The sequence below is a fragment of the Pseudorca crassidens genome, chromosome 18 (assembly GCF_039906515.1).
Source record: "Pseudorca crassidens isolate mPseCra1 chromosome 18, mPseCra1.hap1, whole genome shotgun sequence".
NCBI classification, from domain to species: Eukaryota; Metazoa; Chordata; class Mammalia; order Artiodactyla; family Delphinidae; genus Pseudorca; species Pseudorca crassidens.
Genome location: NC_090313.1, coordinates 59,910,910 through 59,934,358, shown reverse-complemented (window position 1 = coordinate 59,934,358; position 23,449 = coordinate 59,910,910). Strand labels below are relative to the sequence as shown.

The 23,449-nt window shown below is 41.8% G+C and overlaps 1 protein-coding gene across 4 annotated transcripts in view; it reads left to right on the top strand.

Annotated features, from left to right (window-relative positions):
• The first annotated feature begins 2,237 nt into the window (after window positions 1–2,237).
• Window positions 2,238–23,449, top strand: part of RUBCNL (rubicon like autophagy enhancer) — a 59,258-nt gene continuing 38,046 nt past the window's right edge. The window contains exon 1 of one of the 4 annotated variants that reach the window (XM_067712879.1): window positions 2,238–2,378. The gene's annotated coding sequence lies outside the window, so the exon portion shown is untranslated. Of the gene's footprint in view, window positions 2,379–22,795; window positions 22,972–23,449 lie in introns of those variants that run through there. The other 3 variants (XM_067712881.1, XM_067712880.1, XM_067712876.1) reach the window with 3 other exon arrangements.

Sequence of the window (23,449 nt, the reverse complement as noted above, 5' to 3'; positions counted from 1 at the left end):
TCCCTCACCTTTCTGCCAACCCTCCTCATTCCAGCTCCTGCCCTTGCTGCCTGGGGTCCCAGGATGGCCACGGAGAAGACGACATCAAGGTCAGTGTCACTCTCAGCCTCGAGTCCTAAGTATGAAGGGCTTTCAGAGATCTCCAAGTGAGAGCTTCCCTCTGGTACGACCCAGAGTATGTCAGTCACTGAATAGTCAATGGTCTCGTCCTTAAGAGAGTGTTTACCTTCCTAGAGATGATTAAAGCAGCCATCTGTTTCGTATTCTTTTTTAAAATTGTGAAGTAAAACACGCACTCAGAAAAAAATGTATAAAGCACACATGTGTCATTTAATAATAATTATATAGCAAACACCTATATGGCTACCACCTAGATTAAAAAATAGAACATGACCAGCAATCAGGCAACCCCCCGATGCTTCTACCCAGTTGCAACCTGTCCCCACCCCAAGTCCTAGCGGGAACAACCACACTGACTTTTGTGTCTATTTCTTCATTTTCCTTTGTAGCTGTACCACTTATGTATACATCCCTAAAAAATAAAGTTGAGTTTTGTCTATTCAGACCTTTATATGAATGGAAACAAAACATATGTATTTTTTATGTCTACTTCTTTGATGGTCACAATTTTTTCTGAGAAAGTTGTTCTTAAAACACATTTTCCTTTTTTGCCATTCTGCCTGTACTAGCAGAATCTAGCAAGAATCCCTATTGCTACGTTCACCCTTTTCTCAGTCCAGGCTTCCTTGGAATGTGACCTGCAGTTTCCAGGCGGGGTTTATTGCTATGCTTTCCAGATTGCTTGGTAATAGTAAACCCAGTTCTGCAGCACAGACTCTAACTCCCTCCTAGCTGCCTACTACTCACCCCTTCAGCCAAACAAAGAACGTAAGATGCTCTCTTATCTCTACATCTGCACATTTGTAATAGAGAACCAAATGCGCAATGACATGCATTGGCACCTAGTACGTAAATATACAAGCTCTTATTCTGTAGACAAAGAAAGAGAATTCCTGAGGCCATTGTCCTGAGGTAGGAAAAGAATATTGAAGAGTTAGCCAATCTTGGATAAAAACAATCAACGTGGAGCAGCTAACAATCTCTTATAAAGAGAAGCTTTTCTCTAGGGCTTTCAAAGGGAACACACTAATGCATTTTGAAGTACCCCAATTCTAGAGCACATTCATATCTCTTAGAATTGAGATCATCTAATTCTAGACTATAACAATTTTTTTTTTTTTTTTCGGTTCGCGGGCGTCTCACTACCGTGGCCTCTCCCGTTGCGGAGCACAGGCTCCGGACGCGCAGGCTCAGCGGCCATGGCTCACGGGCCCAGCCGCTCCACGGCTTGTGGGATCTTCCCGGACCGGGGCACGAACCCGCGTCCCCTGCATCGGCAGGCAGACTCCCAACCACTGCGCCACCAGGGAAGCCCCTATAACAATTTTTTAAAAGTAGTGATGTTAGTGAGTTTTTTGATTCAAGCTAAATCTTTTGGGAAGCCTGTTTGTGCAGTTGTATTTATGTCACACAATCTTGTAAATAGGGCCTGAGTGTATTCTCTGGGTTGCCATGAGTAACGAAAGTCACGCCTCTTGACTTTGTTCCAAACGTGGCTTTCTGTATCAGTGGTGTCACCCAGAACTGACTTAAACTGAGTGTGATCATTCTGAGGCAAAGAATGAATGAATGAATGAATGAATGAATAAATAAATAAATAACTCTTACGTTGGCAATCAAGTCAGACGCTTCCATTGTGTTTCCAAGAAGTTGTGCATAAATCCACCCACTGCTCTGAGCTCACTCATGCTCTGCACTAGGGTAGTCTGGCCAGTGTGCGGTGGTTACAAAGGGCTACATCAGCAGGTGCTATTTCTTACCCAGGCTCCCAGCTGCTGAAGAAGAGTTGGATTTGTGCAATCCTAGCGAACTACTCTTATCCTCAGGCAGACCCGCACAGCCCGGTTGCCTTTGTGTTTCTACCCCTCGCACAGCCAAACATTCTCCTACCAACGAGTTAAGGAATGGGCGAGATTAGCTCTCGCATAACCATTTGCAGATATCAAATACAGGAAAAAGGAGGAAACGAAACATGAAGTTTAGACGACCTCTTGGTGCTCAGCCAAACTTCCTGTCAAGACCTCTCCTTCCTGGAGCGAAGGCTGTTGGGTAGCTCCATGCGGAGGGAGATTGGGTGACTGCAAAAAGCAGCTGAAGGCTGTCTCCGGCAGCCACAGGTCAGGGTGCCATGGCTTCTGGAGACTGCACGCGGCAGAGTTTAGCGTAAAAATACCCTTCAAAGAGTCGATGCTGGGAGTTCAACTTCGGAGCTGATTTTACCTCTGCAACCCGGGAACATAGCCAGGTGGGGCTGGGAGGTATGTTTTCTCTGTTCTCTCATTTGCTGCCAACAGATTAAAAAAAGACAAATCCCGGACTTCCCTGGTGCTCCAGTGGTTAAGACACCACGCTCCCAATGCCAGGGGTGGGGCGGGAACTAAGATCCCACATGCTGCGCGTCTAGGCCAAAAAAGAAAAGGAAAAAAAAAATCCCAGCACAAGTTAAGTGATTAGACGTCCTTCCTTGCCTCCGCCTACCGCCTTCTCACCCCTCTCCCAAACAAAGTCTCACTTTATTTCCGTTTGCCCCGGATAAAATCTAGTCCATGTATTATACATCCCCGTTCCACCAGAATGTAGTGCAGCATTTTTTTTTTTTCTTAATGAAAGATTCCTTAAATTCTGCAGTGCTTTATAAGTTTCGAAAGTAGTCAGCTTGGTATATGACTTCCTTTTAGTGTTTTGGATAGGATACTGAGATGTTTGCAGTTATTACGGTTTTAGGGTCAATTCTCATCCTCAGCTGCTCTGTTAATAAGAGACGATTATTAAAATGAGACTAGCAGTGAGCAGAGGTTTCCTCATGAACCCATCCCCAGAGGGCCAGGCAGAGCTCACAGCTGAGGGTGGCAGGTATACGGGGCTGGCATGGGCCAGAGAGTGGGGCTGGCTCAGCGGCAAAATGGGGCAATGCCAGAAAAAGAGTTTTTATGGAAGAAAATCAGTCCACACCTCACCTTTTGAAAATAAAAGGAAGAGCTAGATATGTTTAGGATTTATGGGGAGAGTTTACGTTTAACTTAGTTTTTTTTTAAAGTTTTGCATTGCTTTTTTAAAAGATATTTTTAAATTTTTATACAATTGCTCAAGGTTACTTTCCATTTACAGCTATTCCAAAATATTGGCTATATATCCCTAGTTGTATAATACATCACTGCGCTTCTCTTACATTCAGTACCTTGTACCCTCTACTCCCCCCTCCCCCGCTCCCCATCGGTACCTATTAGTTTAAGAAGATGTGGTATATATACAGAAAAGAATACCAGTCAGCCATAAAAAAAGAATGAAATTTTGCCATTTGCAGTAGCACGGATGAATCTGGAGAGAATTATGCTCAGTGAAATAAGTCAGAGAAAGACAAATACTGTATGATATCACTTGTATGTGGAGTCTAAAATATACATTTCACTTAGTTTGAATATCCCTTTCTTTCAACTGTGAATACAAATCTCCTCTCACATTAGAATTCATTCATCTACACCTCGGCATGGCCAAGAGGAATAGCAACACATGGTAGGAGTTAGTTTATCCAATGAACAAATAATTCATTCACCATCAGGGCTTTTATTCTTTAGGATCCTCTGGGAATATGTGAGTGAAAAACTAAATATGGGAATCAATGTAAAAACTTACCAAGTGTTTATCTCCATAGACACACACATCGGTCATCGTGTGACCCCCTTCCAGGCAAAGTTTTGTGGGGTTGTGAAAAAATGAAGACCCAGTCAAAGTACTTATTTGCTGTCATTTCTTATACATCTTCCACTTCAGATATTTAAACCATTAAGGTATCCTTTGGTCTCTAACTATACAAATAGAGCTTGACCCACCCTTTGCATTAAAAGAGCAAATTATATCCCCAGAAAGAGAATATATATTAGGCAGTACCTGAGATACATTTCATTCTTTCTATAAGATTCCCTGTGGTAGAATGATAATTTTATCAGCTGAAGCAGTGAGTGTTGGTTAAATAAATTGTGGCTCAGTCATGTGATGGACTATTACCCAGTCACTCAAAATCAGGTTTTTAAAAAGATATTTTTCATGAATTGTAAAAACGCTGATGCTATAATATTATTTTTAAAAACTGGATAATACTGTATATACAAGATAAGTTCCCATTTTGTAATGTGTGTGTATACATATACATATGTAATATAACATATATGTACATATAGATGCAAAAATATAAAAGGAATATGACAAAATACTTAGAGTGGCTGTCTATAAGTTGTAGGATTATGTATGATTTAGAAATTTAGAATATTTTTCCATTCCAGCTATCCTACAATGGATATATTTTACTTAAAATTAGGGGAAAAAATCCATGTTTTGAACATTTCAAAGAACTGTAAATCCCAAAGTGTCTAATCTATTTTCTGGAACACTAGTGAAGGTGATTAAAGTAGATGTTGATAAGGCCAGGAAGATAAACTTGATCATTTTTCAAACTATTCCCTTTGGTTTCTCAGCCACATGCTACCCCAAATCTGCAGAGTTGTCTCTAAACAAAAAGCTACTGAAAAGTGCTGGAGAAGCAGCTCGAAGTCTTTTTCCTTCAGTTGGTCAGTGGCATTATCACTGCCAGGAGGTAACTGATGCCCAAGAATAACCTGAAGGTGCTCACTTGCTTACAACTCCATTGAACATCCTCTGTAACTGGTGAACCACCATGTGCTGGCATTGAGGGGATTCCTCCCAGGAAGGCTAGAGATCTCAGACTTGCACTGACAGAGTGGGCTTAGACAGGAACTGCAGGGACCTTGTGGCCCTATGCTCTACTTCAGCTCTACCTGGATCTACACAAAGGATTGCAGAGTGCTGGAAATGGAGACCACAGGGATAAATGTGTGTTAACTCTATGGGAAATAGGAAGACTTTTTCCCCTATGATTTAGATGCCTTTAATAGATAATTAGTCATCTAAAGAAAAACAAGACTGTACTAAATATTCATACTATCTATTTTAACTTTCAAACTGAGGTTTAGAGACCTTAACCATCTTGCCCAAGATCAAACAAAGACATCATTTGTACTCCGTTGCTTTGTGTCACTGACACAAAACACAGTTCCTTTCCTAAAAGTATGTGGAGGGGGAAAAATGTATTGAGTAATTACTCTACTTAGTTGCTTAAACAAATACTTCTTTGTTTAAAAAAAAAGACATTTATTGGGACCCATTACCACATTACCAAGTTACTCATAAATGTAAATATAAAAGTCTACGAAAAAGGATGATGTTGATTCACTTAGAGGGACATGACCTGAGGTCTGATGGACTGGGACAAAGACCACACCAGTTGGGCTTTATGAGAAGTTAGATGGGAAGTGGCTGGCTTTTTATGACAATGGCTTGAGGAGAGAGAACAGTACTACAGGGAAATGTGTGTTTCAAACAGTTATGTGGTTTATGATTTCCATTTGGATTAGGGGAAAAAATCAATAGACACAGGATAAATAGCTCTAAAAGAGGAAATCAACGGTAACACAATAATACTGGGGACTTTAACACCTCACTTACACCAATGGACAGATCATCCAAACAGAAAATTAATAAGGAAACACAAGCTGTAAATGGCACAATAGACCACGTAGATTTAACTGATATTTATAGGACATTCCATCCAAAAAAAGCAGATTACACTTTCTTCTCAAGTGCATACGGAACATTCTCCAGGATAGATCACATCTTGGGTCACAAATCAAGCCTCAGTAAATTTAAGAAAATTGAAATCATATCAAGCATCTTTTCTGACCACAGTGCTATGAGATTAGAAATCAATTACAGGGGAAAAAACATAAAAAACACAAACACATGAGGTTAAACAATATGTTACTAAATAACCAAGAGATCACTGAAGAAATCAAAGAGGATATCAAAAAATACTTACAGACAAATGACAATGAAAACATGATGATCCAAAACCTATGGGATGCAGCAAAAGCAGTTCTAAGAGGGAAGTTTGTAGCTATACAAGCCTACCTCAAGAAACAAGAAAAATCTCAAATAAACAATCTAACGTTACACCTAAAGGAATTAGAGAAAGAAGAACAAAGAAAACCCAAAGTTAGCAGAAGGAAAGAAATCATAAAGATCAGAGCAGAAATACATTAAATAGAAACAAAGAAAACAATAGCAAAGATCAATACAACTAAAAGCTGGTTCTTTGAGAAGATAAACAAAATCGATAAACCCTTAGCCAGACTCATCAAGAAAAAGAGGGAGAGGACTCAAATCAACAAAATTAGAAGTGAAAAAGGAGAAGATACAACAGACACCGCAGAAATACAAAGCATCCTAAGAGACTACTATAAGCAACACTATGCCAATAAAATGGACAACCTGGAAGAAATGGACAAATTCTTACAAAGCTATAACCTTCCAAGACTGAACCTGGAAGAAACACAAAATATGAACAGACCAATCACAAGTAATGAAATTGAAACTGTGATTAAAAATCTTCCAACAAACAAAAGTCCAGGACCAGATGGCTTCACAGGTGAATTCTATCAAACATTTAGAGAAGAGCTAACACCCATCCTTCTCAAACTCTTCCAAAAAACTGCAGAGGAAGGAACACTCCCAAACTCATTCTATGAGGCCACCATCACCCTGATACCAAAACCAGACAAAGATACTACAAAAAAAGAAAATTACAGACCAATATCACTGATGAATATAGATGCAAAAATCCTCAACAAAATACTAGCAAACAGAATCCAACAACACATTAAAAGGATCATACACCATGATCAAGTGGGGTTTATCCCAGGGATGCAAGTATTCTTCAATATAGGCAAATCAATAGATGTGATACACCATATTAACAAATTAAAGAATAAAAACCATATGATCATCTCAATAGATGCAGAAAAAGCTTCTGACAAAATTCAACACCCATGTATGATAAAAACTCTCCAGAAAGTGGGCATAGAGGGAAACTACCTCAACATAATAAAGGCCATATACGACAAACCCACAGCAAACATCATTCTCAATGGTGAAAAACTGAAAGCATTTCCTCTAAGATCAGGAATGAGACAAGGATGTCCACTCTCACCACTATTATTCAACATAGTTATGGAAGTCCTAGCCACGGCAATCAAGGAAGAAAAAGAAATAAAAGGAATACAAATTGGAAAAGAAGTAAAACTGTCACTGTTCGCAGATGATATGATACTATACATAGAGAATCCTAAAGATGCTACCAGAAAACTACTAGAGCTAACCAATGAATTTGGTAAAGTAGCAGGATACAAAATTAATGCACAGAAATCTCTTGCATTCCTATACACTAATGATGAAAAATCTGAAAGAGAAATTAAGGAAACACTCCCATTTACCATTGCAACAAAAAGAATAAAATATCTAGGAATAAACCTACCTAGGGAGACAAAAGACCTGTATGCATAAAACTATGACACTGATGAAAGAAATTAAAGATGATACCAACAGATGGAGAGATATACCATGTTCTTGGATTGGAAGAATCAATATTGTGAAAATGACTATACTACCCAAAGCAATCTTAAGATTCAATGCAATCCCTATCAAATCACCAATGGCATTTTTTACAGAACTAGAACAAAAAATCTTAAAATTTGTATGGAAACACAAAAGACCCCGAATAAGAAAAGTAATCTTGAGGGAAAAAAACGGAGCTGGAGGAATCAGACTCCCTGACTTCAGACTACACTACAAAGCTACAGTAATCAAGACAATATGGTACTGGCACAGAAACAGAAATATAGATCAATGGAACAGGATAGAAAGCCCAGAGATAAACCCATGCACCTATGGTCAACTAATCTATGACAAAGGAGGCAAGGATATACAATGGAGAAAACACAGTCTCTTCAATAAGTGGTGCTGGGAAAACTGGACAGCTACATGTAAAAGAATGGAATTAGAACACTCCCTAACACCATACACAAAAATAGACTCAAAATGAATTCAAGACCTAAATGTAAGACCATGCACTATAAAACTCTTAGAGGAAAACATAGGAAGCACGCTGTTTGACATAAATCACAGCAAGATCTTTTTTGATCCACCTCCTAGAGCCATGGAAATAAAAACAAAAATAAACAAATGGGACCTAATGAAACTTCAAAGCTTTTGCACAGCAAAGGAAACCATAAACAAGACAAAAAGACAACCCTCAGAATGGGAGAATATACTTGCAAATGAATCATTGGACAAAGGATTAATCTCCAAAATATATAAACAGCTCATGCAGCTCAGTATTAAAAAAAAAAAACCCCAATCCAAAAATGGGCAGAAGACCTAAATAGACATTTCTCCAAAGAAGACATACAGATGGCCAAGAAGCACATGAAAAGCTGCTCAACATCACTAATTATTAGAGAAATGCAAATCAAAACTACAATGAGGTATCACCTCACACCAGTTAGAATGGGCATCATCAGAAAATCTACAAACAACAAAAGCTGGAGAGGGTGTAGAGAAAAGGTGACCCTCTTGCACTGTTGGTGGGAATGTAAATTGATACAGCCACTATGGAGAACAGTATGGAGCTTCCTTAAAAAACTAAAAATAGAATTACCACATGACCCAGCAATCCCACTACTGGGCATATACCCAAGAAAACCATAATTCAAAAAGACACATGCACCCCAATGTTCATTGCAGTACTGTTTACAATAGCCAAGTCATGGAAGCAACCTAAATGCCCACTGACAGACGAATTGATAAAGAAGATGTGGTACATATATACAATGGGATATTACTCAGTCATGAAAAGGAATGAAATTGGGTCATTTGTAGTGACATGGAGGGATCTAGAGACTATCATACAGAATGAAGTAAGTCAGAAAGAGAAAGACAAAAATTGTATATTAACGCATATATGTGGAACCTAGAAAACTGGTACAGATGAAGCAGTTTGCAGGGCAGAAGTTGAGACACAGATGTAGAGAACAAACGTATGGACACCAAGGGGGGAAAGTGGCTGGGGGTTGGGGGTGGTGGTGTGACGAATTGGGAGATTGGGATTGACATGTATACACTGGTGTGTATAAAATGGATGACTAATAAGAAAATAAATAAATAAATAAGCATAATAAAAAAAAGAGAAACCATAAAGTGAAAGAAACAATTGCAAAAATGTAAAAAAAAAAAAAAGGAGAAACGGCCCTTCCCCCACCAAGTATAATATTTTTGTTGGTTCCAGGAATTAATTAATTAATTTGTATTGAAGTATAGTTGATTTACAACGTTGTGTTAGTTTCAGGTGCACAGCAAAGTGATTCAGTTTTATATATATATATATATATATTCTTTTTCAGATTCTTTTCCCTTATAGGTTATTACAAAACCCCCAAGTATAATTTTATTCAAGGAAAAGCATACGTTAAGAGGAATACTCATTTTTATCTATCCAATAACAAATCGCTATGACTGGACCTGAGCCTTTCCAAAGACCTCAAGCATTACACAGGTTCATGAAACAACGTGCAGATTTTTCCTCCTTGCTCAACAGTATCAATGCTGACCAGGGGAAATGTGCATATGTGTGTGTGTGTGTGTGTGTGTGTGTGTGTGTGTGTGTGTCTACATGGCTAGTGAAGCAAACAACTAACAAAAATTTATTTTAAAAAGCTAACATTTATTAAGTTCTTACAGTGTATCAGAAACTGTACCACGCATATTTTAAAATATTATCTCATCTAATATTCATAAAAACCTATGTAATAGGTATTATTATCCTCTTTTACAGATGGGGAAATTAAGTTATAATGCAATTATCATCATTAGGAATCAATAATGTTTTGAATGTTTATTATATGATAGGCTATACTAAATATTCATATATCTATTTTAATCTTCATAATCACCCTGTTGAAGTAGATACTCTTCTCATGAAGTACGGTTTACAAATAAGCAAGTGGAGGCTTAGAGACCTTAAATGTCATGCCTAATGTCAAATAAACATACATCATTTTTACTATTTATTGCTCTGTCCTTGACATAAAAAATTTAGTCCCCATTAGTCCTAAGCCTATCTCTGAGAAATACATTCCAATACCAGATAGACAAATTTGGGCAAGTTACTTTTCCATTCTTGATAATCAGTGAAAGGCTGGGATAAAGAGGATCCCATGTCTTCAAACTTGCATCTCAGTCTATGAAGGCTGCCCATTTTTCTTTAGTTTCCATAATAATGTGATATACGCTATTGTTTGGGACACTGGGAAGTATAGATTCTAGGCGTTAAGGAGAGCCTGATTAAACATGAAGCATTTGGGGGGTTGAATCTTAAGGAGTATGAGTGTAGGGCAAAAATAGAAACATAGCTCTGGTGCACGAAAGAGGTATGATCATCATACGAATAGTTAACTCCCCCTTGCTGGACCCTGTGCTACGGTCTGGATGTCTAATGCTACGTGCTAGACGGTATTAGTATTATGTTCATTTTGCAAAGAAGGGAAGTAAGGCTCAGAGAGAAGTATCTTGCTCGAGGCACGCAGCTGGTAAGTGGCAAAGAGGATGGGAACACGTAGATGTCTGTCTCTGAGCCCCAGCACTAAACACCCAGCTTAGCATTTCAGAAACTGAACTGAGGGGAAGGCTGCTGGCCGAGGAAGAGAGACTGGGTTTCTATACCAATCCTGTTTCAGCTTCTTCTCATTGTTACCTTCAAAAAGATTTGAGTCAGGAACCAAAAACCATAAGAGGAAGATGAGGATTTATGGAAGAAAATAAAATGGATAAGATGGTAACTGAAGTCAATGAACCATATGTGTGACGTAAATTTTTAGCTTGGAAAAAAGCAGTTAAAGTAATAAAGAATCGGACTTCCCTGGTGGTCCAGTGGTTAAGACTCCACGATTACACTGCAGGGGGCACAGGTTTGATCCCTGGTGGGGAAGTTCCATATGCCGTGTGGTATGGCCAAAAAAGAAAAAGTCACAGGGCTTTCCGAAATTCTCTACGTTATTATCCTCATTTTCTGATAGAGGAATCCAAAGTACCATTGCACAGATGATGGTCTTGCATTTTATTTAAAGACGTCCCCAGAACTACCAACCTTTAAGGTCAGTAAGTTCATCCTTACGTCTGATGGTGAATCACCTGCTCAAAAAAGTTTGAGAAAAACAAGATCATCACTCCGGCAGCTGGGAGGGTCCCGTGACTCAAGTTACGCTGACACTTTCATCAAGAGCTCTATGCACTGAGAGACTGTTTTCTTCCTATCCTGTGGTCTTTTTAAGGGGATTCCAAAAGCACGACCAGTTCCTCTTATTTGTTCTCTCTTGTAAATCATGAGTTGGGAAAGGGTCTGGTATTTTGCAACTGCAATGCAGCCACAAAGTCAATGTGAAACGTAAGGCTTTGTGTGTGTGAGCCTCTGGGTCCATCTGAGTAGTCGTTCACAATACACTGTGAATCTCTAATAAATAAAAACCATAGCTAATATAAAAGACAGCTAAATTGTAGGTATTACTGAGTATATTATTTCAAATGCCAATCATATCTTTTATGATTAGTGCTTCTTGTGTCCCGATTATGTAATCTTCGTTCATGTGTTTTTTTAAAAGAACGCTCATTGTTCCACCTTTCCCATGAAGGTCTGTGATCCACCTCAAGCTAACTTTTTGTGTATTGTGTGAGGTGGAGGTCAATGTTCAGTTTTATTCCACATGCAATCAGATTGCCCAGGCACCATTTATATTTATCTGAAAGGACCGTACTTGCCCCACTGAACTGCAGTGGCACCTTTGCTGTCAATCAAGTGACCATAGATCTCTGAGTCTGTGTTTGGACTTTCTCTTTTGTTCCCTTGATCAATTAGTCAATGAAAGCCTTTAGCATTCACTAGTGAGTTATACTGTTTTTCTGAGGTTGGAAGGAGAAGAAGACCTAAGTTTAACACAGTTTAATATAGTAACTAAATTATAAAGCCACATAAAATTTTAAGAAAAGTTCCTGGGAGGTGAAAACGTGTATTGAATACAATGATATCTGATGGACCAAAAAATTATCAGCATGTAAGTATTCTGGTCTTTCCTCACCATATGCACCCTGTAAAACAAATCCTGTATTTGCCTGTTTAGTTTCTCCCACTTTGTCACTTATACAAAGAGTCTTGCTTGTTTGGAAAGTGTCTAAAAAGGTTTATATAATATAAAAGAGAGAAGCCAAAAGTTGTTTGGCTTGTGTGTTGAGAGAGAGTTTAGGTGACCTTTGGAGAGAGAGCGGGCTGCTTGGGAGTAGATTCTGGGTGTAAATGAATTGCGGGTGGTGAAGGAAAGCAATGAAGGGGGTGGATCACCTTTGATGACCCTCAAGAAATGCAAAGAAAGGGTTTTGGTTGCATTACAACTTTTGCTGTTGTTGAAATGTGTTGAAGTAAATTTGAAGCCATTTAAATTTTATAAGAGAAAAAGACAGAGTCACAAGCATATGAGCTGATTTAGGGAATCTGAGCTGCTTTTAGAATTATGCCCATTGGTACTTCAACAAAGCCCACACGGGCAAGGGAGCCTTGTTTCATGGATATTCCAGACAAGTGCGATTAAATTCTATTGTTTTCTTTACAATAAAATTGTAAAATTAGTATGTGTTTGTATGTGTTTAAGCAAGATTAGCTCAATTTTTATAACTTTATGAATTCTATGATTACAAATCAGAAAATGTCGTTTATCAGACTGTAACTTGATTTTTGTTACCATCATATTTAAAGGGATTGTAAACCTCTCTTGAACTTCAGAATAAGCTTTCTTCTTCTTTTTTTTTTTTCAGAAGCGTTATCTAATAGCCTACTATATTTGCCTTAGAGACAAATGCCTCTGAGGATTCTGCCGTTGTAATGCGATCCGCGGAAGCAGTGACAGGAGCCTTCTCTCACCAGAATAGCGAGAATAGGTGTATATGTGTATCTGGGTTGATAGAGGTGAAGAGGAGAGGTTAATTTGCACGGTGGGATTCAATTCCCCTTGGTGAAAACTAGGTCGTGCACTTTTGGGGAAGAACATCTCATTCCGTCCTAAGGAGTTAGGAGAACTCCAGAGCCGGAGAGCACACAGCATGCTGACTTTCATTGAGGTCACTCCCTGGTCACTGTCTTATTGAACTAATCCAGTAGGATGATAGGATGGGGAAGGACTGATGTGTCATTTTGTCAGGGAGGCACCCACGTCCTGTTCCTCGTGCTCTTTTCTGTCTTGGATGGGTGAGGGCGGTGACTGAAGTTGAAGGGTTTATTTTTTATTTTTTGGTAAGAAGTAGCCATTTACTCTAGGACTTTTGGAGTAAGAGCTCTGTATTCTGATAAAACTCCATTCAATTTTGCAATCGTTTGCTGAGCCCTCACTGTACGATGCGCTCTGTGTCAAACGGAGGAAGCCACAGTGAGTTGAGTAACTTGATGCAAAAAGTGGCCTTTGGAGAGAGAGAGAGGTGCTTGGGAGTAGATTCTGGGTGTAAATGGATCGGAGTGGAGGGGGAAAAGGAAGGCAATGAAGTGGGGGTGGAGAGTTATGAGTTGGACCACCTTTGATGATGCTCAAGAAATGCCAAGAAAGGGTTTCGGTCGCGTTGTGATTATTGTTGGCTGTTGAAATGTGTTTAAGCAAATTACCTTAATTCCTTAATCCTCCCAAAATCTCATCCTAGGGAGGTAATTCTACTGACAGAAGAGGGGCCAGAAGCCCATCATCATCATATCCTCTTCCTTCTCGTTATCTTCCTCATCATCTCCATCATCATCATCACATGATTGCTATGGTGTGATCGACATCTACCTTGTGCTGTTCTAAGCGCTTTTCACGTGTTACTCTACTTAACTCTCACGACCTGTCTATCAAGTATATATTTTGATAATAATAGCTACCATAACAGGGAACTCTACCTAATGCACTGTGGCAACCTAAATGGGTGGGAAGTCCAAAAGGGAGGGGATATCTGTATGAGTATGTTTCACCTTGTTGTGCAGTGGAGGCCAACACAACATTGTAAAGAAACCACGCACCAATAAAAATTAATAAAAAAAATAAACAAGCTCCATTGCCCACTCAGAGAAGAAAAATACTCCAACTCTTATGGTCACTACTCACTCTTAAAAGATTAATTTAGCAAAACTGAATACCCACCACAGCAATGAATGTAGTTCAGCGGGAGAGTGGCTTGAGAAAGCTAGCCACGCTGGAAAGCAGGACGTCTTAAATGAATGACAGATCTGAAGATTATTTTCAGATTTGATCAGCATTTTTGAGAAGTAATGATTAGCCAGGGTGGGAAAAATCCAGATCAGTATTAAGTGTTTGCATGTTATAAGGCAGAATAAGCTAAATCCAAGGCTGGGACTTAATATTCAGCCTCTCACCATCCGCTGTACTCGCCAAAATGGACACACAAGGTCAGACTGTGCTGTAAAACTGGGAGAGTTAATAGTGTTGGTACGTTAAGGCCTCAGTGACGTTGGATCCGTCACAAATAAGAGCATGTATGCCACAACACTATACAATAAAGGAGGTATTATTACTATTCTTCTTCTTCTTCTCACTTTTAAGATGAGTGAGGATATTTAGGAAAAGAGAGGTTGAGTAATTTGCCAATAAACACAGCTGGTACATGTGGATTCAGAATTTGATTCTGAACGATATAGCTACAGAGCCCACACCTTTAAGCACTATTCATTGCTGTGGCAAGGATAACAGTGCACACACCCACACATATACACCTGAAGCTTCTCCTGCATTTGTGCAATGCGACAACTCATTTTCACAGGCGTTATCATAGCTAATCCTCCCCTAATAATAATAATGATGGTCAACCTTTACAGAGCCTGACTTTGTTTCAGCCTCTGCTATAGCATTTCACATCTATTCATTCACTGAATTCTTAAAACAACTCTATGAGATACCTATTCTTATTAGCCCCATTTCACATATGAGGAAACTGAGGCACAGAGACACTAAGTTTCTTGTCCAAGGTCACAGAGCTAAAAGTAGCAGAGCCAGAATTTGAACCCACAAAGTGATATGAACCTGAAGATGCAAGTGTTATTATGCTTATTTTACAGTGGACGAAACAAATTCGATAAGACTGGATGTGATTTGTTTCCAAAAGGTGGTGTTAATCTATTGTTGCAAAACATTGAATAAACTAGTATGTTATTTTGTAAAAATAATAATAATAGCTACCATATATTGGATGCTTCCTTTGTGCTAGATAGACACTGTGTTGAAATACTTTACATTTATCATTTCATTTATAGTGTGCAATGGTGTGTATACATACTATATTGACCAAGCAAAGGCTCTAAGCATCCTGTGTTTCTCTCTGTGATGTCAATTTAAAGGAACCTAATTTATTTATCTGCAACCTTCCTTCACATCCCTCGATTATCCAAACCACAGCACGGTGGTCATTTTTGAAGAATGTGATGTTCTTGGCTTGGTGTCATCCTCAAGAATTTGAGAAACCTTTCCTGCTAAAGACATCAGGAAAAAGGAATTTCAATGCCTATTTGGTAACTAAGCACACAGACGGCAAGATGAGACAGAGAGCTCTGAGCTAGAAGTGCAGAGAGTCTGAGCAATGGTCCAGAACAAGCGAAGCCCTCAGAACGAATGACCAAGGACATTTCCACAATGTTCTCTGCCCGGGCTATTAGGTCACCCCAGGAAAACACACAGGCATTTTGAGGGTGGAAAAGAGCTTTGTGTGTGCCCTCCAGCTGCTCCTTCGCCTTCCTGCAGGCTCTGAAAAAAATCAATGGTGGATGCAGACAAGAAATTCTGTTTAGGCCTTTGCTACCGAAAGTGTGGTCCATGGCTCAGCAGCTCTGGCATCACCCACGAGCTTGTTGCAGCATCTGGGGCCCCACCTGAGAGCTACTGGATCCGAATCTGCATTTTATGAAGATTCAAGGTAATTCCTAAGCACATTAAAGTCTGAGAACTTAAGACATATTAGATCACCAAGGAAGGAAAAGGCAAACATCAGTCCCGCCATTCAGAACCCTTTAGTAGCTCCGACTGCCATGAGGATAAGGGTCCAACTCCTTAATGGGGCATTAGACTCAGTCTCCGGGTGCCTCTCCCTCCTCTTCCCTCTTATATTCTCCCCAGACTCAGCTTAGAGCAGCTGTGAGAACCAGCCAGGCTTTCTTTTCGCTCTGTGTGCTGCATATATTTCTGCAAACTGAAATAGGAGCGTTCTAAAGCCAAAGGAATATAGTACCACTTAGGAGCAATGAACACACAAAAAAGCTCTCCTGGCCCGTAGGAGCCTGGCGAGTGTGACCGTGGCCAAGTCAGGGTATCAGCTCCGCACACAGCTCAATGTGAGAAGCACTTCTCTTCCCACAAGGGTTCTTGAGTCAGCAACTTTCAACTGATGGCATTTTCCAAGGGACCTTTTTATTTACCCTTGGTTTGACTCTCTGGCAGCAGCTCCAATACCAGAGGATGACAACAGGATGCTCCGGAGCTCTTCTTAGCTCCCCAAAGGTTGTCATGACTCATTGACATGCTGTACTTGCCTTTTCTTCTTCCAATAGGCCTAGTGTTTAGCGTTGGACATGATACGGGTGTCAGCTGTGTTGACAAGAATGTCACAAGCTCTTTCACCAGCCAGCCTGAAGAGCTTCCACATGCCTCAGAATAGAAATGAAGCTTCCTCTTGCAGGAGGGAAGTTACTACCCGAGGCTAAGACTAAGCTTTGATTTTTAAATTGAATTCACATTTTCCCTGTAAGTGGAAAAGAGAGCTGGGTATTCTCATCCCAAATTCTCTGTTACTTCAAGTTCGTATAATTAAACTACCAATTTCCTGATAATAGAGGCATTCACTCACAACTAGTTACAGAGAGAGATGGTTAAGCCTTAAATTTTTCAGACTATCAATAACACAGCAGTTATGGCTCACCGTCTCTATATTTTGCCCAAAACTCATTGATTCAACAAATATTTTTAAGGGCCTACATTATGTTCAGAGCACTTTGTTGATCAGAGAGAGGGGAAAAAATTGAGATATTTTCAGGGGAGTGCAGGAACCCATTTGGCACGGATACGAGACTGCAGCTCCAGGAACTGCATTTCATCAGTGCAATCAAAATCGCTTAGTCTTGGGCTTCCCTGGTGGCGCAGTGGTTGAGAATCTGCCTGCCAATGGAGGGGACACGGGTTCGAGCCCTGGTCTGGGAAGATCCCACATGCTGCGGAGCAACTAGGCCCATGTGCCACAACTACTGAGCCTGCGCGTCTGGAGCCTGTGCTCTGCAACAAGAGAGGCCGCGATAGTGAGAGGTCCGCGCACCGCGATGAAGAGTGGCCCCCGCTCGCCGCAACTAGAGAAAGCCCTCGCACAGAAACGAAGACCCAACACCGCCATAAATAAATAAATAAATTTAAAAATAAATAAATAAATAAATCACTCAGTCTCTTGCAGTCTGTACTATAGCAGTAACAATTCCCTATCGTAGAGCTGTAGCAGTCTCCTATTGCTGATTCACAATATTAAGAATTTAGTGGCTTAAAACAATACAAACTTGTTATTGCACAGTTTTGGGGGTCAGAAGTCTAAAATGGGTCTCACGGGGTTAAAATCAAGGTGTCAGCTGGGCTACATTCCTTCTGGAGGCCCCAGGGAAGAATTCATTTCCTGTCTCTCCTAGACAGAGAGGCTCTCTTTGGCTCACGGCCTCCTTTCATCTTCAAAGCCTGCGATGGCTGGTTGAATCTTTGTCGCTTGCATCACTTTGACTCTCCTGCCTCCCTTTTTTACTTATAAGGACGCTTGTGATTACAGTGGGCCCATGGGGAATCACCCAAGTCAGCTGATCAGCAGCCTTATTTTGCGGTACGCGGGCCTCTCACTCTTGTGGCCTCTCCCGTTGCGGAGCACAGGCTCTGGACACGCAGGCTCAGCGGCATGTGGGATCTTCCCGGACCAGGGCACAAACTCGTGTCCCCTGCATCGGCAGGCAGATTCTCAACCACTGCGCCACCAGGGAAGCCCCAGCAGCCGTATTTCTATCTGCAACCTAAATTCCCCCTCGCTATGCAACATAACATAACTACAGGTTCTGGGCATTAGGATGTGGACATCTTTGGGGGGCCACTGTTCTCCCTATCACAGGATCTGATGAAACTCACTGGAGATTTATATATAAGCAAGAACGATAATTTATTACTATTTCCTGTGAGAAATGTAACTCTGGGGAGATGGAGTAGGTGGGAATGCCCATATTGGCTGGTCAGCATCTCATTTCCCTGTAGGCAAATTGACACAGAAAATCAATTTTTAAATAGAAGATAGCTTGGAGAGCATGAAATCAGAACATCAAATAAAGCTGAATGATTTTAATGGCTGCTGAAATGAATCAGTGAGAGAGAAGCTGTTGGTTGGATCCATCTATGTTATAGAGACGTAACTTCCGTTCATCCATTGGTATTCATTGTACTGGCACGTTAAATGTTTTTAATTTTTAAATTTCATGTGGCAAAATAATTTCTCAAGAAACTCAGTTGTTCTGTTCTTACTGCTTTGCAGAAAAATCTGAATGAATGAGACCACTTTTCTCTTACCTCCCTGGAAAGGGCCAGCAGGGCTTTGAATCCCCCGGGTCAGAGATAAGAGATTTTTGTATTTGGCGTAATTGTGGTTTTGTCATACGATAAGCAAAAAGGCAGGAGTTGCCTGAGTGGGAAGTAGCTTCTTCAAGTAGGAGCTAAGGAAAAGAGATTCTTTTTATTTACTTTTGACTTTTATTTTTTTATTTTTGATGGGAAGGACAGAGAGGACCTGTGAGAGAGGGTCAGACTCTCTGAAGGGACGTTTGGATGCTGGGTAAATGCACCCCTAAGAGCTTGGTGAAGGATCCTTGCACCCACATGTGGCACAGAGTGATGGAACTTCCCAAATTAATAGACTTCAACAATGAGAATCATGCAGTGACCATGATGGAACAAAAACCAGAAATCTTTCCTCGGACGTTACGTAAGCATCTGGGCTCTTGAGAAAATCTAGGGAGGCAGCAAGGCTCTCTAACACACGACAGATTTTTCTTGCCACTTATTCAGGTAGAGATACCAAGTTAAACTTAATTTAATTTAGAAAAAACATTTAGAAAAATAAGGTAACTTTGTTATGGTAACAGAATTTTGGAGAAAAATTCAATACCAGCCATACAGGATTTTATTTAGGTGTTTTGGCCTTTCCTTATCAAACCGTCCATGTGGAGAAGAAGGCTCCCACAGAAACTAATGAAATGTCAGGCATGAAACACTGAAGGGTCAGCTCTGGGAAGCAGGTGTGAAAAATATAAGACGTGGTTAATGGCTTGAGTTACAAAAGGTAGGAAAATATGAAGAATTCTCCCAGAGCAGTTGGTGGGCCATTGTGGATCTCAGAGCAATTGAGGCAGGGGTGAAAGAAGAGACTGAAAATTGGGTTGAGACCACAGTAAAGAACACTTTAAATGTTGACTAAGACACTGAACTTTGGACACACTAACTGTCCCCAAACATGGGATAATCTTAGCTGAATGTCTTCCTCTTTTGTAGGATGGCATTCAAATCACACCCCATAAGCCACGTGAACAGTTGGAATTTTAATGAAACACCTAAAACATATGAAGTACAGGACTGGGTCCTGGGGAGGAGGCATCGTGGGGGAAGGAGTTCAGAAATAAGTAAGGTCCTCTGGGTCCACAGTCTAGTGGGCAAGACAGAATGCAAACAACTTAATATTTTTAGCTCTAGCGCAGATAACCGTTCGCCATTGCACTCATGCGAGACCTCAGATTTTTGTGCAGACCACATTTTTCATCACGAAAAGGGACCAGACCAGAGAACAGGTGCAGCTTCCGGCTCTACTCGTCCAGCTGAGAGCATCTTCAGAAAGAAAAAGCAGGAATTGTGTGGTAAAGAGAGAGAGGAGGAGGAATAGAGGACAATATTTACTCATTATCTGTCAGACCAAGGGCACAGGCCCCTCATCCTGACATCTCCGTGGAACAGGCTGACCCTGGGCATCGGGGTTTGCCTGAAGCTGTGGGACTGTCTGTGCCTGGTATTCCTTGAAGCAAAGAGTATTTTCACCTGGGGCCACAATCCTTTTGTTTTAACTGCCTCTGTCTCTTACAGGTAAAGAGGCTCTTTCAGGGCGTGGTATCTCTGCCACTAACGAACCCCAGGCTACCTATCACAGCAGAAGCAAATAGTAAAATGGCGGGACTCTTCTTCCTTCCCCAAAGCTGGTCTCTGACACCCCTAAAGGAAAGCAAAAGAGAGCAAGATTTATTAAAATTTAAGAAACTAATCCCCAGAGGTCGGGGCCCCTCGCTTAGCATCATGCTTTCACTTGGGCTTTTACTCCAAAGAAGTATCACATCGTGATAGTAGATTTTCAATACGTACATATGTATTTATTATAATAAAATACATATATATTTCATTATGGTAAATATACATGACACTATTTTAAACATTTTTTAAGAATATAATTCAGTGGCATTTAGTACTTTTGCAGTAATGTGCAACCGTCACTGCTATCCATATCCAGAACTTTCTCAGCATCCTAAACAGATACTCTGTACACATGAAACAACTCCCCATTTTCCCTCCTCCAGGTACCCTCTATTCTATTTCCTGTCTCCATGAATTTGCCTATTCTAGCTTCCTCATGTAAATGGAATCATACAGATTTGGGGTTTTGTGGGTTAAAAAAAAGTGGGTATCTCTCACATCCCCTGGCGCATGTCCTGGCTTCCCTCCCACACAGGATGGCCCCTTCATCCCTGCACGTCTGCATGGTGACCATACCATTAGGCGCCTTCCTGAAGCTCCTCCTGCTGCTCGTTTCAGCTCAGTTCCTCCCTGCTCTGTACAGAAGCTGATTTCCCCTTTGCTGGCTCTGTCAGCTGAGCTCAAAAGCAGGGTCGCATCTCTGCTCCTGGCACAAATAACTTCTTGTGCAGCCCGGCTGGGTTTGGACGGGCAGCTGCCAGGCTTCTAGTCTCCTACAAGGCTGTCCCGGTCACAAAGGAGCTTTGTGTGTGACCAACGGGTGCCGGGGGGGGCCGCTCTGCTGGCTGAAGCGCTAAGTTGTTCCTGGTACTTGCTCTCACTGCCCTTGAGACCTGGGGCCTGGAGGGCACTATGACCTGGCAGATGACCTTCCCCATGAAAAATAAAACTTGCCTCTGCTTCTCCTGCATGGTTCTTGCTTTGTAATTACCTGTGACTTTTTCAGGACTGACCAATCAATAAGGCAGTCTTGGAAAGCCTACCCCTCAGCATTTAGCGACTGGAAAATTCTACTTCCAGATCCCTGAGGGGCCAGGGCAGATTTCCAGTGAGTATTCCTAATTTGAAAAATCTGTCCTCGAATTTTCTTAATTCTAGAGATACTCTTCCAGAACGTGGGCTTCCTTTATCTGTGATTAGATGTGGAATGTGTACATTCAAATTTATAGAATGCCCCACACAACAGTGCATAGGCCGGGCTATTTGCCTCTTCACCTGTTAGTAAAGATGATTTCAAAGTGGCTTCAGAGGGAACTGACCAAACCTTATCGTCCTGGTGCAAAACCTCCTAGTCTCCCTACAAGAATACTTTTCTTGCCTGACACTCTGTGCAGTCTAGCACCTACTCAGTTTTTCTTCTTGTTGTTTTTCATTTGTTTGTTTGATTTTGACTAGTAGACTCTCTGATTTACTTTGCATGACATTTGCCCTTGTTTTAAGATTCTTTCTCTCAGCTTCCTCCTGATTCCTCCTTTAAATATTCCTTAGAAAGGCTCTGGCTTGGCCCCTTCTGTGTCATTTCATTCTTCCTCTGTGTCTTGCTAGTGGCACAGTGGCAATTGGACATGGGGTTTTGTGTTAGATACATCTGCTTTCAAAGCCTGACTGTGCTACTTCCTGGCTGTGTGACCTTGGGCAAGTGACTTAACCTCTCTAAGCCACAGATCCCTCCTCTGTGAAATGGGAATAAACGATGTGTTATTCTCGGGGATGTTGAAAATAATCAGGAAAAGTACCTGGCACATAGCAGAGACTCGGCAAACGTTAGCACACATCCCATGCCCTTTCCTTTCTTGATCTAGTTTAGTGTAAGCCCTTCCCAGTCGGCCTTCAGCAGACGTGAATTCCTGAGACAGAACCCCAAATGTCCAGAGCTGTTTCAGGTCTAAGCCAATCTAGGCTCCACACCGGCTGCCCTCAATGGAAGCGGGTGATTGACAGCTACCGTTCACCTGGCTTGTGATCTCGATTCTCACTTAGGTCTTCATCTGAAGAAGCAGCGTCTACGCGGCACCGCCCCTTAACTAACTCCACGCCAGGCTGCGCCAAGGAGGGGGATGTTTCAGAGAGACCCCCGGCAAATAAAGCCAAAAATACCTCTGACATGGTTCCACAATGTCACTTCCATGTTCCTGGAAGTGACAAAGGACAAAGCCAGGGAACCAAAAGGATTGCGGTGCGGGTTTGGTTTTACCGAGCAGAAGGGCCAGGACTGGTTCACCTGCGTGTTGTTACCAGAGCAGGTAACTGGGAGATTCTTTCCCCTAGAGACATTAGGGCGCTGCTGGAGCGCGCTGAAGCTCCCTAGGGGCCGAGGGACGCCGTGCACTCAGCCGTACTGTCAGGGCTTATGTTTCTATTTGTGAAAACTTTCTGTATTGGTTGGCTGCTTCTCGCCAGCCTCCACTGCGATCTGCGTGCTCTGCGCGGCACAGCTGTGATGGGTTTCCAAACCCTTGCTGCGGGCGGACAAGGACGATTAGGTTGAACGGATGCTGGCGGTGGCGTCCTCGGAGTGGGGTTCCGCGGGGAGCAGCCCACTGAGGTCAGAAAGACGCGGCTCGCGCTCCGGGTAAGTTGCAGGTCCCCGCTGGGCCCATTGATTGCAGTGCAGACTTGAATCCAAATTACTAAGGAAGATCATTTCAGGCAATAGCACTGACGCTGAAGACGAATGCTTTGAGCTTTGGGGTTGGACATCTAAGTCCGCCAGGTGTGTGATTATCTCGTTTCGACCCCGGAAAGCGCGGTTCCATCTGGGCCCCCAGCGAGGGGTAGGGTGGGATTTCCGGAGGGAACCGAGGGAGAAGGGAGCACAGCTGCTCCGGCGGTCCCCAGCCCGCATCACCCAGGGCCCGGTGTCGGGGGGAGCGCAGGGGGCCCGAGTGGCTTCCAGCTCGCCTCTTTGGCGTCTCCCCGCGAGCAGCAGGCCGGGGAGTGGCGCTTCGCTTCCCTGGGGAGCTTCTCGGATTGCTGCCGGAGCCCCGGATTTTTTGGTTGGCGCGGGGAGAGGGGGTGGCGGCGTCAGGGCGCCGCTTCCCCCTCCTCGT